Raw genomic sequence first — 14,997 nt, 5'->3', positions numbered from 1 at the left:
TCATACCACTCCATCATTCTAAGACTGCACTGGCTCCAGATTCACTTCTGGGTGTTGTTCAGGATATTGTTATTTTAAACATGTGGTTTGGAACCTGGTTACCTGTGGAAGCCACCTCTGTCCCATTATAACAGCTGAGATAAGCTGATGTGCTTTTGCTAACAGTCCACAGCTTGGACTGTCTAGGGGTTGGTGGCAGAGTATATTGAATGGAGGCCATATCTACCCTCCATTCACTTTCCCCAGGCCATTTGTCCAACAAAATTATTCTGCTGTCCTTCAGGGCTTGATGTAAAGCCCTTCTGTTTACTGAGGATTTTGCCTGTAGGGGAGAGGTATATCTCTGCTTAGCTGATTGTGGGGTTATCTCTTTACATTTAGTTGGACAGACAACTAATTTTGTATAGTTTATGATACGTAGGCCCAGAACCATTGTGATGGGTACATTTAAAAAATAAATGTAAGCCCTGTTCCCAGGGGCGGAGTAACGCATGGGCTCATGGAGCCCTGGCCAACTTGGGGAGTCCCAGAAAAATCTGATAATGCTGGAGCAGGATGATTTAGCTGCTGGCTGGGCTTGAGTGCTTGGGGCAAGATTTCTTGGATGAGTTGGTGCGGGGATCAGCCAATGAATCCTCCCCCCCCATACACACACTGTCGGCGCCCCTATTGCCTTTTCCTTGCCTCTCAAGTTCAATCACTTCTCTCCCCAAGGCTTGACCTATTCTCTCTCCTCCTCTTCCAGTTTTTTTCCTATGTTTTTTGGTGATTGCAAAATATATGGTGAGACAAAGGCTTGCTTTGGTTTTTTTATGCCTCCATCCACAGTTTCAAGGCCTTTGGATGCCCCCATCCCTGTATTTCACAATGCAGCTGTTACCCGAAATTGGGCCAGCTAGTAAGCTTAGGGAGGACTAATGACCCACCAGAGTTTGGCAGAAAGCAGCACATTTATTATATTGATAATAAAGCTCAAAAGAAGTTGGGGACACACTCACACTTGCATATTCACGCTCCCAGGACAGGCCCGGCACTGGAGATGTCAAGATCCTTCAAGGTAAGTGTCCTACCGTGCAGCATTGGATGGTGCGATGAAGGTAAGTCTTCCCGAGGCACGATGGAACGCAACGCGGCAAACCACTGGCCAGGCGGTCCGGGCGAAGGGCCTTCACGGGAGGTACAAGCTTGTGAGTGCACTCCCAAGCACATGGCCCCTTCCCCTTTTAAGGACCTGCTCCTCATGGCCTACAACTAGAGATGACTTGGCCGCGTCTGGTTGGTCACACTCCACCTTGGGCAGTGTCCATGTATTGGGTGTGTGATCGCTGCCTACTTAGAGTCCCAGACACCTTGTCTACCTCGGAGCTCTTCCGAACTTCCAGCTGCTCAAGCAGCCCATTCATCTCACAAGCATTCCAGGAGATCACTGCTGCTCCTACAACAGCAGCATTATTTACCCCATTGTAATATGTCATGATGTAGCCCTACATACCCCCACCTGCACCCCTGCAACCTTTGTGGATCCCTCATCCCCATACATGTAGTTCAGAGCCTTGGGATCTTAGTGCGGATTCTTGCCATGTGCATTGTGATATGACATTATTTACCTGCCTGCTCAGTTGACATGAGGCCTTCCATAGTATAGTTCTCCCTCCTTAGCATTGGATGAAAGGCTATAGTGCTATTTACTCCAGACCGTTCTTTTAAGATCTTTGTGTGCATTTCCCCCCTCACCCAGCATGGACTGATGTGGCACTACTTACACTGGTCCACTGCTTCCAGACCCAACTCACTCAACTATGAATTTCACAATGAATTGTGACCCACTCAAATTTACTTAACAAAGATGGTCAGTGGAATCACCTGTTGTCACGAGCTAATGGTCATCTATTGCTGTGTGAATTCCAAAGCCAAGCGTGGTTGGGGGGATAAAACATAAAGGACAAGCCCAGATAGCTATAGAAGTGGGAGAGATTTATCTTGTGAAGACCTTCAGTTCCAGTGACTTTTTTCTCTCCATTACACTGATAATGAGGCATTGGTAGAATGGAGTGATGAATGGTCTATCTCTGCAGTTTTATTGGGAAAACTATATTCTCATTGGCTTAGTAATGAGTCATGACCAAACATCCCATTGTGTGCTCTGGCTAATCAGAACCTGGCCTATTCTTAAAAGTGTGATTTAATGTATATGTATAAGCTAGTTTCTGATTGGCTGAAACAGTTAGTCTTAAAACTTAATTGATAAAATGTCAACTTTCTCCTGGTTTGACATGAATTGCCTTTGGCAGAAAGCCAAAAGAGTCACTTTGGTGTGCACATCAGATTCTTTCAACATTTTTTCCTAGCTTATGTGATCAGTTGCAAACTTTGTTTTAAACCGGTTCTCACCATTGGCTGAAATTTAGTTCTTAATAATAGAATGATTTTACCTCAGGGTCGGATTATTTCTTTTCATTAAATTGCTTTCTGGAATTGTGACTGTTGTCTTTCAGACATCTTTGCTTCCACAGTAGAAAAACGGCAACAGCATCAAGTGGAAAAAAATGTTTAAGAAAGCTGGGGGAGGTGAAAGAACCACTTGTTGACCTGTGAACGACTGATTCTTGTAAGCCCAGTTTTGTCCAGTTTAGCATTACACTTTTGTGTAATGGTATGGATAATACCTAGCCATATTCAGTTTCTATGTGGAAAAACTGAGCACTTAATTTAGGCATAATGAACTGGGATATGATTTGCTTTATTATTAATGCAGTCTGTAAACACTCAATGGAGTCTTTGTATTAATGCATTTTGATACATTCATGTTTTTAATAGGATGTGTGGGGCCCAAATGTTCTTTGTGCCCAGGGCCCCAATAAATCTTAATCCGCCTCCGTCTGTTCTACTAGTCGGCATGAGCCAAAATGGTTGAGGGCACTGGGTCCTTAGGTTAGGGAGGTCTGACCAGTTTGTAGCTTCATCTATTCACTGGCAACTGGATCCAACATCATCCCTTGCTGGTGTTACTGTGTGGTACTGCTTGGTCTGGCTGCGTACACAGTGGGCGGCACCCTGACTCAGAGAACAATTCCGCTCTACCCTAGAGCTTACACCACACTCTGCACCTGTGCTGCAAACATAGTGTGGGTGACACAGTGGAGCAGTTTTGATTTGATCAGACACAGGGCAACGATGCACTTACACTGTTAAGAAATCTGTTTTCCCCTCCACAGGCTTAGATTTCAGTCATTGCTTAGCCAGGAGTAATCGGACCAAGCAGTTTTTTCCCCAAATCCCCTTTGTGTAAGGGGGTAAAAAAGCTCATCTGTGCAGGAGACAGAGTTTTGTTGGGGGGCTGCTCCAAGTCTGTGGAACAAACTCCTTCAGAAATCTTCTGCTCCATGTGCCAGGGGCACTTCTTTGTCCGCCTGTGATGGGACACATGCCCAGCCCACTGACAGCAAGCCTAACGAGCATCCCTGCACTCAGGCAGTGCTAATTAGGCACACCTACAGCGCATGCACTGCCTGGAGAAGAGGAGCTTAAAGAGGTGAGGCTGGCCACAAAGCAAGGGGGGAAAGTTTTCCTGAGAAAGAAGAGAGGCTTCTAGAGAGCCCAGTAGCCAGGAGTGCCCAGCCCCAGGCAGTAACCATCCTTACCTTTTTCTCCCCTTTGGTTTCGGGCAGACAGACACGGCAGTCCTGAGAGGGGCTCTGGGTGTCTGCTCTCTGTCAGTGCTGTGTAGCTGGACCTGAGGACCAGCATCAGGGACTGTAGATAATTAGACTCAGAAAGGACCCCATGAGTGACCTTAGCTCCTGTAGGGAACAGTGAGCTTGCCCAGGAGTGGGGGTTCCGGTGGGAATCTATGGGCAAGGGGCATAAAGAGATGATGGCCGAGCCCAGGCTGAGAGCTGGCCTACTACAAGTGGTAGAGAATGTGAGCATGATGCCCTGTGCCTAATACAAGGGCTTGAGACAGAAACAGGTTCTGCACCAGTCCTTGGAGAGGGGGCATGAGTTGAGATGGACTCGGAGCACTGGTGTAAATGAATGGCAGCAGCAGCAAGCCAACCAGCAACAGCAATTCCAGCAGCAGATGTTGCAGCAGTGATGACCCAGTCAGCTCAGCAACAGCAGCTGCTGGAGGAGATTGTGACCCACCAGAAAGAACTTCAGAGCGACTTTTTGCAGCAGTTAAAAACCCTGACCTCTGCTCAGGGCGGCCTGGCAGGGCCCAATATACCAGGGCAGCTATGCCACTTGTGCTAGTGAAGTTAACTAAGAAGGGCCCCAACGATGATCTGGAGGCAATCCTCACCATCTTTGAGAGAGTAGAGCTGAAGCACTGGGAGTTAGTTTTAGCCCCTGTGATGGGGTGTCCACCCCATACAAGATTGGAAGGGGTTAAGATGACCATGCAGGCCAATTAACTCCACAGGCTGCACCAGGAGGAGGAGCCAGCGAGCTGGGAAATAATTGAGAGCAGGCTCAGCTGTGGAGGAACAGGTGGAGCCTATATAAAGCCAGGTAGCTAGCAACAGACATAGGGAAGGCTTCTGGAAGGCAGGTAGCAGTCTGTCCCTTGGAAGAGGGAGGAGGGTTTTGGAGCTACTACACCCAGAGGGAAAAGGGGAACCAGGTGTGGTAGGAAGTAGTCCAAGGAAAGAGCAGTGAGGGATGAGAGAGGAAGGCCCAGAACTGCTGAACTGAGAGTCCCTGGACTGGAACCTGGAGTAGAGGGTGGGTCCAGGGTCCCCTACCGGCTACTAAGGGAGTGGCATCTTGGGGCAGTGAGAGGGAAGACTGCCTAGGACTGCTAGGGAGAAGGAACTTTGCTACCCTGGGAGGGGGGAATACTGAGTGACCTGGCCGGAGGGCTGAGTCATGAAGAGGATGCGGCCGGAGCCGGAGCACCACACCTCGCCGCCCCCCTCCAGATGCTCCACCGGGGAGAGTGGAGCCCCGGTCGGGCTCGCCGCCCTCCTCTCGGCACTCTGGCTGCCGGGGAGAGCGGAGCCCCGGTCGGGCTCGCCGCCCTCCTCCCAGCGCTCTGGCTGCTGGGAAGAGAGGAGCCCCGGCCGGGCTCTCCACCCTCTTCCTGTTGCTCTGGCCGCCGGGGAGAGCGGAGCCCCGGCCGGGCTCTCCGCCCTCCTCCCAGGGCTCCAGCTGCCAGCCGAGCCGCGGCGGGCTCGCTGCCCTCCCCCCGGTGCTCCGGTCGGGGAGAGTGGCCCGCCACACTGGCGGGGGGCGGCGGCGGGAGGCTTTTTTGCCTGGGGCAGCAAAAAAGCCAGAGCCGGCCCTGATGAGAAGAGCTGCAGACCTGTCAGAGAGATAAACAATGGCATATAAGTTGCGGACGGGGGCATTGACCTCAATAGCTAATCCCCATGGTGACCAGGAGGAGGTGCCAGACCATCAGTGAGTGCACCCTGTGACAGCCCCCTTTCTGAGGTACAGGCACAGCTGCTCTACCATAACCGTGACCCAGAGCAGGCTAGATACTACCATCAATTGAAGACTGCTATCTTATATTATTTGGATATTAGTGAAGAGACACATTGGCAGTATTTTAGGGTGAAGACCTACCCTAAGGGGGCATGCTCCCAGGCACAACATTTAAAAGAGTATTACTGGTAGTGGCTTTGCCCTAAGGAGCGCTCCAGGGCTTGAGTTGGACTTCACAGAGCAGTTTGTGTCCATACTAATCAAAGGAGGCACAATAGTAAATAGTGGGAACTGCCTGCAAGTTATTCATCAACAAGAGTAAACAGAGATTTTGCAAAAGGAAAAGGCGAGGGGGTGGAATGCTGTAGAATGGATTTCATTTAGGCTTGGAAGGATTCGATTTTTATTGGTAAATGTCAGTAAACACTGATTTCACTGTACACACACAAACCCATGAAAAAAATATTTCCATCACTACTAATAGAAATTTACAGATAGGCAAAGTAATAAAAAAATGTTGCTTGAGAACTTGAGGATATTGACTTTGTGTATTTTGACATGCGATGTTGAGAATTTGTGTTTTAACGGTTATCAAGTTTTAACTTTTTTGAATCTCAGATCTAATGTCTTTAAATAATTGGACCTCTGCTCCCCAGATTTCCCAAAACTATACAGATTTTAATCGATAAAAATTTAAAACTGCTTAAAATAAACATTGATATTATCCATCAAAATAATAAAAATCAAATTCTGCCAAGCCTAATTTTTATTCAAAGGTCAGACCTTCACTTAGCAAAGCACCAGTTGCATTCAAGGAGCGCTCCACCAGATGGCAGCAGTGAACTGCTGGCTGGAAGATTACCTATCTCCCGCTGCCCATAAAGAGAACAGCAGGGAAGGAGCTGGCAGCCATCCCTTGAGTTTCTTTTCATTTTGGAATTTACCGTCAATTTTCACCCCAACTCTAATACTTTTTTTTTACTCTAATAAATAGAGTGGGAGCCACACTGAAGCTGGAGAGGAAGGATGGCCCAGCGGTTAGGATGTGAGCCAGTGACCTTGGTTCAGTTCCCTGCTTTGTAACCCACAGACACCCTGTGTGACCTTGGCGAGAGATTTCATCTTTCAGGGGCTCAGTTCCCATCTGTGACATGGGGGAGGGGGAATAGCCCCACTTCATAGGGTGTTGTGAGGAGAAATACAATGATGCTTGTGAGGTGCTCAGATAATAGAGTAAGGGGGGGGGGCATATAAGTGCCTCAGACAAATGGGCTTATTCACACCCCTGAGCAACATAACTTAGAGCAAAAGAACCTGTAGTGCAGAAAAGCCATGTCATGTTCCCAGGGCTTGACCCGAGTGCATAGTGTGCTTAAGAAACCTCTAAGTGTGTGAGACCGGGGTGCTTCCCCTGTCAGCTGTGTGAGGCATCTCTAGCAGGTGCAGAGACAGTCCTGTTCCATGTAACGCAGTGTTGGAGGCAATGGCACGACACAGAACTCAGTATGTTACACTTACCACTTTTACCTGCTGAAGAATTCAAAGGCAGCCAAGGCTCCAGTGAAGTCCGATCTTTATTTACCCATAAACAAATGGCAGAGCTCACTGTAGCAGCATGGGAATTGCCATACCAGATTAGATCAGTAGGGTGCATCTAGCCCACTATCCGGTCTTTGGCACTGGCCAGCACCAGACACTTTGGAGGAAGAAACAAAACCCCCCATAGCTGATGATTATCAAATAATCTGCCATAGAGGAAGTTTTTTCCTAATTCCTATTGGTTAGTTGTTGGCTTCAGTCCTGAAACAAGAAATTTATAACTCTGGTTTAGGTCTAGTCTAATGTAATTATGGATGTTCTCACTATCCATATACATTTCTAATCTTTAAAAATCATATTAAGCTCTTGGGCTCAATGGCACCTTGAAGCAAGGAGTTCCGCAGATGAAATATGCTTGGGGATCTTTTTATTATTTGTGTTCCAGTAGCAAGCCCACTGTGCTAACTATTGTCCAAGCACCCGCAAAACACAGTTCCAGCCCGAAAGAGCAGCAGTTTTTGTCTTGTTTTAATTACACAAGAAGGACACAGTTGTTGGGAATATGCTTTAATTTCCATCTGCTCATTCTGACAGCAAATAAAAGACTGAGTAGCACAAAGGAAGTCATTATCTCCAATAGAGGGTGCTTCAGAAAGTTTTAATGTAAACCAACCTAACAAGATTAGTGCAAATGAAAGTGGTCCATTCTGTTACAAGCAGTAATCAATAATAAGGATTGTAAACCTATTAGAGCCTTTGAATTGTAATGATAATGAGCTTACATTTATGGCGGCCTTTTAGTGGGGTGAATCACTATACGTTTTAAAACTGATATACTTCCTAGGCAGGAATCACTCCATCCAACACTGTGATGCAAATGCCTTTGGAGTGAAACATGGCAACTATTTCAACAGTTTAGGACAGGAAATGAAGAAGGTATTACTGGTGATGTCTAGCTGCTCTGTAGTTACATTTGCATTCAATTTCTGTTCCACAAAGGCTGAAAGGATCAGGATGAAGACTGGTAGGCCAGGTCTGGTCCAGAGGGAGACTCTTTGGGGCAAATCTGAGGTCATTTGATCTAGGGGGTTTCCCTGTACTCCAAATAATGAGCTGTTTTCAAAGTTGCAAAAATCTTTTAATGCTTTTTTGCACACAGCAACGGGAAAATGGTGGGTAAGAGCCCCACAACATATATATTCCTGGACCTCTACAGAGGTTGCCAGCTCTCATGATTTTGTCATGAGTCTAGTGATACTTGGTGTTTTTACTTAAATCTCCAGCTCCTAGAGTCAAGTGATAAAGTGAGAATCTCAGCTTTCATTTAAAAAAAAAAGTTTCTAGTCCACATGGCTGTGGAGAAATGCTTGAAAATGTGACCTAAGTACTCCCTAAAGGCTCAGGAACCGGAAGGTAAATAAGAAGAACCCTTAAAAAAAAATCTTGTATTTCTTAAGCCAATCTCATGATTTTGGGAGCCAGACTCACGATTTTTGAATGCTTGGGATTGGCAGGATTGGAGAAGATGCTTTCTTCTGCCCAAGCCATGTATTTCAGCTGGGAATCATTCTTGCCTGTGAATTTTAACCATTTATTTGTCTGTGGATGGACCTTGCCACTAGATACTTTTTCTACACTTCATCTCTGCCCTGTGGAAATCAATAGCAGTGCTTTGAAAAATGGTATGATCCCATGGCATATGTGAGCTGAAGTATGAGCTTGAGGTAACTTTGATGGGCTGCTAGGATTGCCAGAAGACTAGCTCAGGTGCAGCAATAGTTCCTCATTTCCAAGGTGGCTGAGAATGACAGCAGAAACACCTTACACCAGCTTCCCATCCCTGTGGCACCTGGCCTGAGGAATTCACCGGAAATGGTCCTCCATTTCTCTCTAGTGCACTGAAGACCCAGCACCATCAAAGAAACAGGGCAGCTCTGTGAGGTGAGAGTTACTCCTTTGTGGTGGGCCTCTCGGAACAGTCAAAGGGAGAAGAGACCTCAGCTGCCACAGAGTTCAAAAGCAAGAGCTACTGTGGTCTAGTGCCGGGCCCGTCCTGTCTTTCCTGGCTGATTTCTTCTGCAGCAGTCTGCTGCTAAGGAATTCCACAGACCTGTGATTTGGAGGGGCGGCTGGAAGTGGAGGTGACAATGTTAGTTTGAAAGGCTGGTAAGTGCAAATGCACCTGGCTATGCGCTCCAGACCTCCCAAGCTCTTGGGGCAGCAACAGAAACTTCCCAGGGACCTAAAGCCTACTTAAGAAAAATCCTGTGCAATTTAACTGGGATGAAATCAGTAGGGCTGTATTGAAATGTAAACAAGATTTATAGCAATCACTCTAAAAACCCATTATGGTGTATAAAGAACAATCTCTTTTCTCTAGATATTTTCACCATCTAGAATTCTGTTGCAATGAGAGAGTTCCGCTGCTTGTGTAGGGAAAGCCCCTGGCGGGCCGGGCCAGTTTGTGTACCTGCCATGTCCTGCCACATCTGCAGGTTCGGCGAATCGCGGCTCCCACTGGCTGCGGTTTGCTGCTCCAGGCCAATGGGAGCTGCTGCAAGTGGCTCGGGCTGAGGGACGTATAGTGATGTGCTATGTGGTTGGCTGCAATCCCAGAAGTTGTGGGTTTGAGTCTTGCTTGATTTCACCCAGAAGAGCCACCGCCAGTCTACCCAGCTACAGATGGGTACCTGATTGATTGGGTTAGGGGAGTCAAAGGTGGTCAGACCCGGTGCTAGCCACCTCTCTCCCTTGTGTACCATTGGCTATGGAAATTGATGTGCCCCGAGCACATCAGCCAAATGTGGCTCGGGGTGGACTTTGACTTTTACTCATAGTTCCACATACTGTGTTTTGTCTTAGTTGGAATGTGTCTATGTTGTGATTGTATAAATGACAATGGATTGTTACGGTGACTACGCATGAAAGGGCATAAGAATTGTGCAAGATATGCCCTGGACTGAGTGGGTCACCCTGAATTACAAGTGGTGGACTCTGGCTTGGGAACAGGCTTCAAGCTCAACACGAAAGTGCAGAAGACTCTGTTCTAAAGAGCAGGGGCTGTGTCCAAGGATTCTGGTTTGCTGTGGAGTCTCCCTTTCCCCAGGAGACTCTGGAACCTGTGGGGAGTGATTCTGGGGGACTGGACTGTCTTGGATCAAGCTGAACTCATGGTGGTGCTGCTGCTTCATAGTTGACTTTGCAGTGAGGCCTGACTGAACAAATGGCAGTGGCCTAGGGCCAACTTCACAGCACCCTGACAGGTGGTGGCAGCACAGAGCTGACTTTGCTGCAAGACTGACCAGACTGTGGTATGCAGTGTGGTTGTAGCCATGTTGGTCCCAGGATATTAGAGAGACAAGGTGGGTGAGGTAATATCTTTTATTGGACCATCTTCAGTTGGTGATAGAAACAAGCTCTCGAGCCACACAGAGCTCTTCCTCAGGTCAAGGAGTACCTTTCCCAGACCGGTGGTGGCAGAGAAGTTGTCACAGAACTGAACCAGATAGCTGCACATCAGAGCAGGACCTGGTGGTTTAGACTTTCCTCTGCCTGTTTGCCCCAGCTTAGAGAAGTCACATCTGATCCCCCCTGCTTTTCATTGAGTCTAACTGGACCTTTGAATGAGGTTTTAGGAAGGTGAGGATTGCTGTATGACTAAGGGTTCTGGACCAAGCCAGGCAATGAATATTTGCAATTGTAGGGTTGGCCATGCCAATGATTTTGCTCGTTGTATTGCATGTAAATTCATGTCGGGTTATCGTGTTTCTTTGTCTCTGCCCTTTTCTCCAAATAAAAAGTATTGTGATTCCATTTTCCTAAGGGCTCCAGAGTGCTTGCAAGAGGGGAAAAACCACCTACAAACATGACGAGGGAGGTTATATTTTAATTCCCCATAGCCTGTACTCCTACTTCTGGCTAACATCAGCACCTGACAGAAGGGTTACACTGATAAAGCCTTGAATGGTATAGGAACAGGACCAGAAATAGTTTACAACAGGGACTATCTCCCCTGGCAGACTGTGGCTGGAACTGCTGACTGAGCCAAGGTATAATCTTCTCAAGAAGTGGAGGGGAGGGCAGGGCTATTTTTGCAGGGGGCACATGGTTCTAGAAATCTCTTCTCTTTTGTGTACACCAGGATACATTTGTGGGGTCCTTTCAGGGTATATCTGTGTGTGCATGGTCTGGATATGTTGTGTATATTTATTATGTCCCAGGGAGGGTTGTTTGCTTTTTTCATTCCTCTGTGGGACCCATTGCCCTTCCGTATCATTACAGAAAAAGAAAAGAGCCACAGTACTAGGTCATTTGCTCCTCACCTGCTGGTCATTTTAACAACTGTTCTCTATACTATATAGTATATACTACAGTCTGTGGTGCTCTGTCCTCCCTACTTTTAAATATAAATGAAGTAGGAGCCCTGCCTCTTTTAGGCCCTGGTTCAGCAAGGTCCTTAAGCACTTGCCTGACTTCACTGACTGCAATGGACATAGAGCTACTCACAAGCTTAAGTGTTTTGCAGAATTGGGGCCACTGTGCACACTTTTGCAGATGGCCCCACTCACAGTGCAACCTCCTTCCTTCCTGTACAATGTCAACACATGCAGCAGAATCCCATAGAAACTACTGCACATATAGAAAGTGCAATTTCCAAACCCTTTTAACTCAGTCAAATAGAAATCAATTTTCACCAGGGCACTCGGGTGCTTCTCTTCAACTAAAGCAATTTCTCTGCCCAATTTCAGCTTTCAACCTCAATCTTCCAGTAAGCCTTTGACAAGGTCCCTCAACAGAGGCTCTTAAGCAAAGTAAGCTGTCATGGGATAAGAGGGAAGGTGCTCTTATGGATCAGTAACTGGTTCAAAGACAGGAAACAAAGGGTAGGAATAAATGATCAGTTTTCACAATTGAGAGAGGTAAATAGCGGGGTCCCCCAAGGATCTGTACTGGGACATTTGCTGTTCAATATATTCATAAATGATCTGGAGAAGCGGGAGAACAGAGAGGTGGAAAAATGTGCAGATGATACAAAATTACTCAAGATAGTTAAGTCTAAAGCGGACTGTGAAGAGTTACAAAGGGATCTCACAAAACTGGGTGGCAGGGCAACAAAATGGCAGATGAAATTCAGTGTTGATAAATGCAAAGTAATGCACATGGGAAAACATAATCCCAACTATACATATAAAATGATGGAGTCTAAATGAGCAATTAGCACTCAAAAATGCGATCTTGGATTGTGGCTAATTCTCTGAAAACATCTGCTCAGAGTGCAGCAGTCAAAAAAGCTAACAGAATGTTAGGACTCTTAAGAAAGGGATAGATAATAAAAGAGAAAATATCATAATGCCGCTATATAAATCCATGAGACTCCCACACCTTGAATATTGCATGCAGTTCTGGTTGCCCCATCTGAAAGAATATATATTAGAACTGGAAAAAGTATAGAGAGAGGCAACAAAAATGATTAGGGGGATGGAACCACTTCCGGATGAGGAGAGATTAAAAAGACTGGGATTGTTCAGTTGAGTGAAATGGGGAGATATGCTAGAGGTCTATAAAATCATGAATGGTATATGGTAGAGAAAGTGAATAGGGAATGTTATGTAGCCCTTCACATAACAAAAGAACCAGGGGTCACCCAATAAAATTAACAGGCAGCAGCTTTAAAACAAACAAAAGGAAGTACTTCGTCACACAACGCACAGTCAACCAGTAGAACTCGTTACCATATCGTGAGGGCCAAAAGTATAACTGGAATCAAAAACAAATTATATATGTTCATGGAGGATAGGTCCATCAGTGGTTATTAGCCAAGATGGTCAGTGACACAACCTCATGCTCTGAGTGCCCCTAAACCTCTGACTGCCAGAAGTTGGGACTTGTCCGGCTCTGTTCATTTTCTCCAAGCATCTGACACTGGTCACTGTCGGAAGACAGGATAGAGGGCTAGCACCACTGGTCTGACCCAGTATGGCCATTCTTATGTGCTTAATCCATTTCAGCGTTACAGCCGTTTATAAAAACCGAACTAAATCAAACTTCGCAATAATGCTTTTATAACAGAGAAAATGTGTTCTAGCCTCTCCCTTCTCATGCACAAATACCTGAACCATTTTTAGCTCAACTTCCCAGAAAAATTCACCTTTAGGGCAGGGACCAGATTTGAGAAAAATTTCAGCCCAGTGGGTGAAAATACTGGAAAGTTATGAATAACTGAAAACATGAGGTTGTTTTAATGGCGTGCTTCATGTGACCTTAACTATAGTGCTAGCTAGTGTACCAGCTATAATAATGTTTTGATTTACAGTGCCTTTATGTACACAGGGAATTGCCTGCCTGTTAACGTTCACCTAGTGCCCTCCCTCTCAAAATCTTCCAAAGGCTCCTTCTTCCATTGATGTGTCTAGCTAGAGAGACATGTTCTCTTTTGTGCTGTTCTCTATTCTATCTGCTCAGACCTTTTAGAAAGTAAGAGCTTTGAGCCAAGGATGCTGAGCCCAACAGTGCACTTGGTGCTTTTAAAACAAAGACAACACAGTTCTTAGGCGCTCCCAATCTATTTCAGATACAGACAATTACAGTTTGTGCTTGGCACATCTGATCTATGGTACAGCGCTGTGGTACACCTGCAGTGGTATATAAATAACAATGATAGCGTTGTCCAGAAGGCTTCAGGCATCAAGAGCCAAGAAACAATTAAAATGTATTATTAGCTGTTGGCAGCAATTGTGAGGGGGTGTTAGTGCATAACTGACCTGGATTATTTACTAAATAAAACCCTCCAGGGTAATTCACATACCAAAGAGCTTTGAAGGAACACAGAGGTCGATGGAAAAGCAAAGCAAGGGAAAATACCCTTTATATTTCAATGTACAAGATATGCCAGTGATTACCCTGTGGCTCCTACTGCACCTCCTGGAACATCAGCAGAGCATGTGGTTATATAGAGCCCAGTCCTACCCATGGTGCACTCAATGGCAAAACTCCCACTGGGTTCAGTGGGAGCAGGATGGGGCCCGTATCCATAGGGTCCTTACAGGTGCTGCTATTCTGGTGTAGCAGAACAAGTAGTTAAGGGTGAAATTTCCCAGGTGTCTTCCTGCATCTAGACCCAAAGAGGTACCAACTTAATGTTTTTTTAGTGGTGTTTGTCCCTGCCAAAGTGTGTTTTAATGTCATGGCGACTGGGGCAAGTGTGGAAGATGCAGCAGATAAATTAAAGCCTCCTCACCACTCCCCTTGCGTGCTATCCTTTAGGTGCATACCACAGGAGATGAGGCTCTATACTTATTGCTAGGTCCAGTGATCAGTGCCTGGCTCTCTTCAGCGGAAGGGCGCAAGGCTGTGGTGTGGGTTAGGGGTGAGACATGGGGGTTGGTAGAAGAATGTAGGTGGACCTTTTTTCCAGTGCTTTCCCCAACTCCATTTAGGAGAACGAAGTTGCAGAAAGAAATGTAGAACTGTCAGTAAGTGGCAGATGTCCTGGGCTGAAAGGAAGCAGCAGCTTGTGTCTCAGAACTTTAGTGACACATGCATTCCCTCTTTCCCTTCCTCTCTCCCCAGGGAGCACTTCTGTCTCATCTGATCAGTGACTGTGACGAGAATGGTACACTTCAGCCAGAGGAGACCTCTTTACCATGCTGCATTTATTAGGGTGTCTGAGTAAAGTGTTCACTCTGAAGCCAACATCCATCCCCATGCTATGTGGGTTTATAGGGAGAGCGCATAGTAGACTGAAAGCATCAGCACAGGTTCATGAAAGTTTTCCTGACTTGGGCTGGCATAGTTCTCTCAATGTCTCACCACCCCCACTTGTTGTCCCTCAAAGGCATCCCTCCCCCACTACCACTCCCTGAGCTATCCTCTTCCATCCCCGGCGACTGCCATAGTTTTCAAGAGTGGCTTAACGCCGCAGCCCCCATTGCTATCTTCCCCAGGGTCTGCTGGGGGCACTGCCTGGTTGCCTGCAATCTTCCTTTCGGGATGGGGGACTGCCAGTGATGACCACTGCAATCCATTATA

This window comes from Trachemys scripta, chromosome 4 (assembly GCF_013100865.1).
Source record: "Trachemys scripta elegans isolate TJP31775 chromosome 4, CAS_Tse_1.0, whole genome shotgun sequence".
NCBI lineage: Eukaryota > Metazoa > Chordata > Testudines > Emydidae > Trachemys > Trachemys scripta.
Note: the sequence above shows the minus strand (reverse complement) of the source record.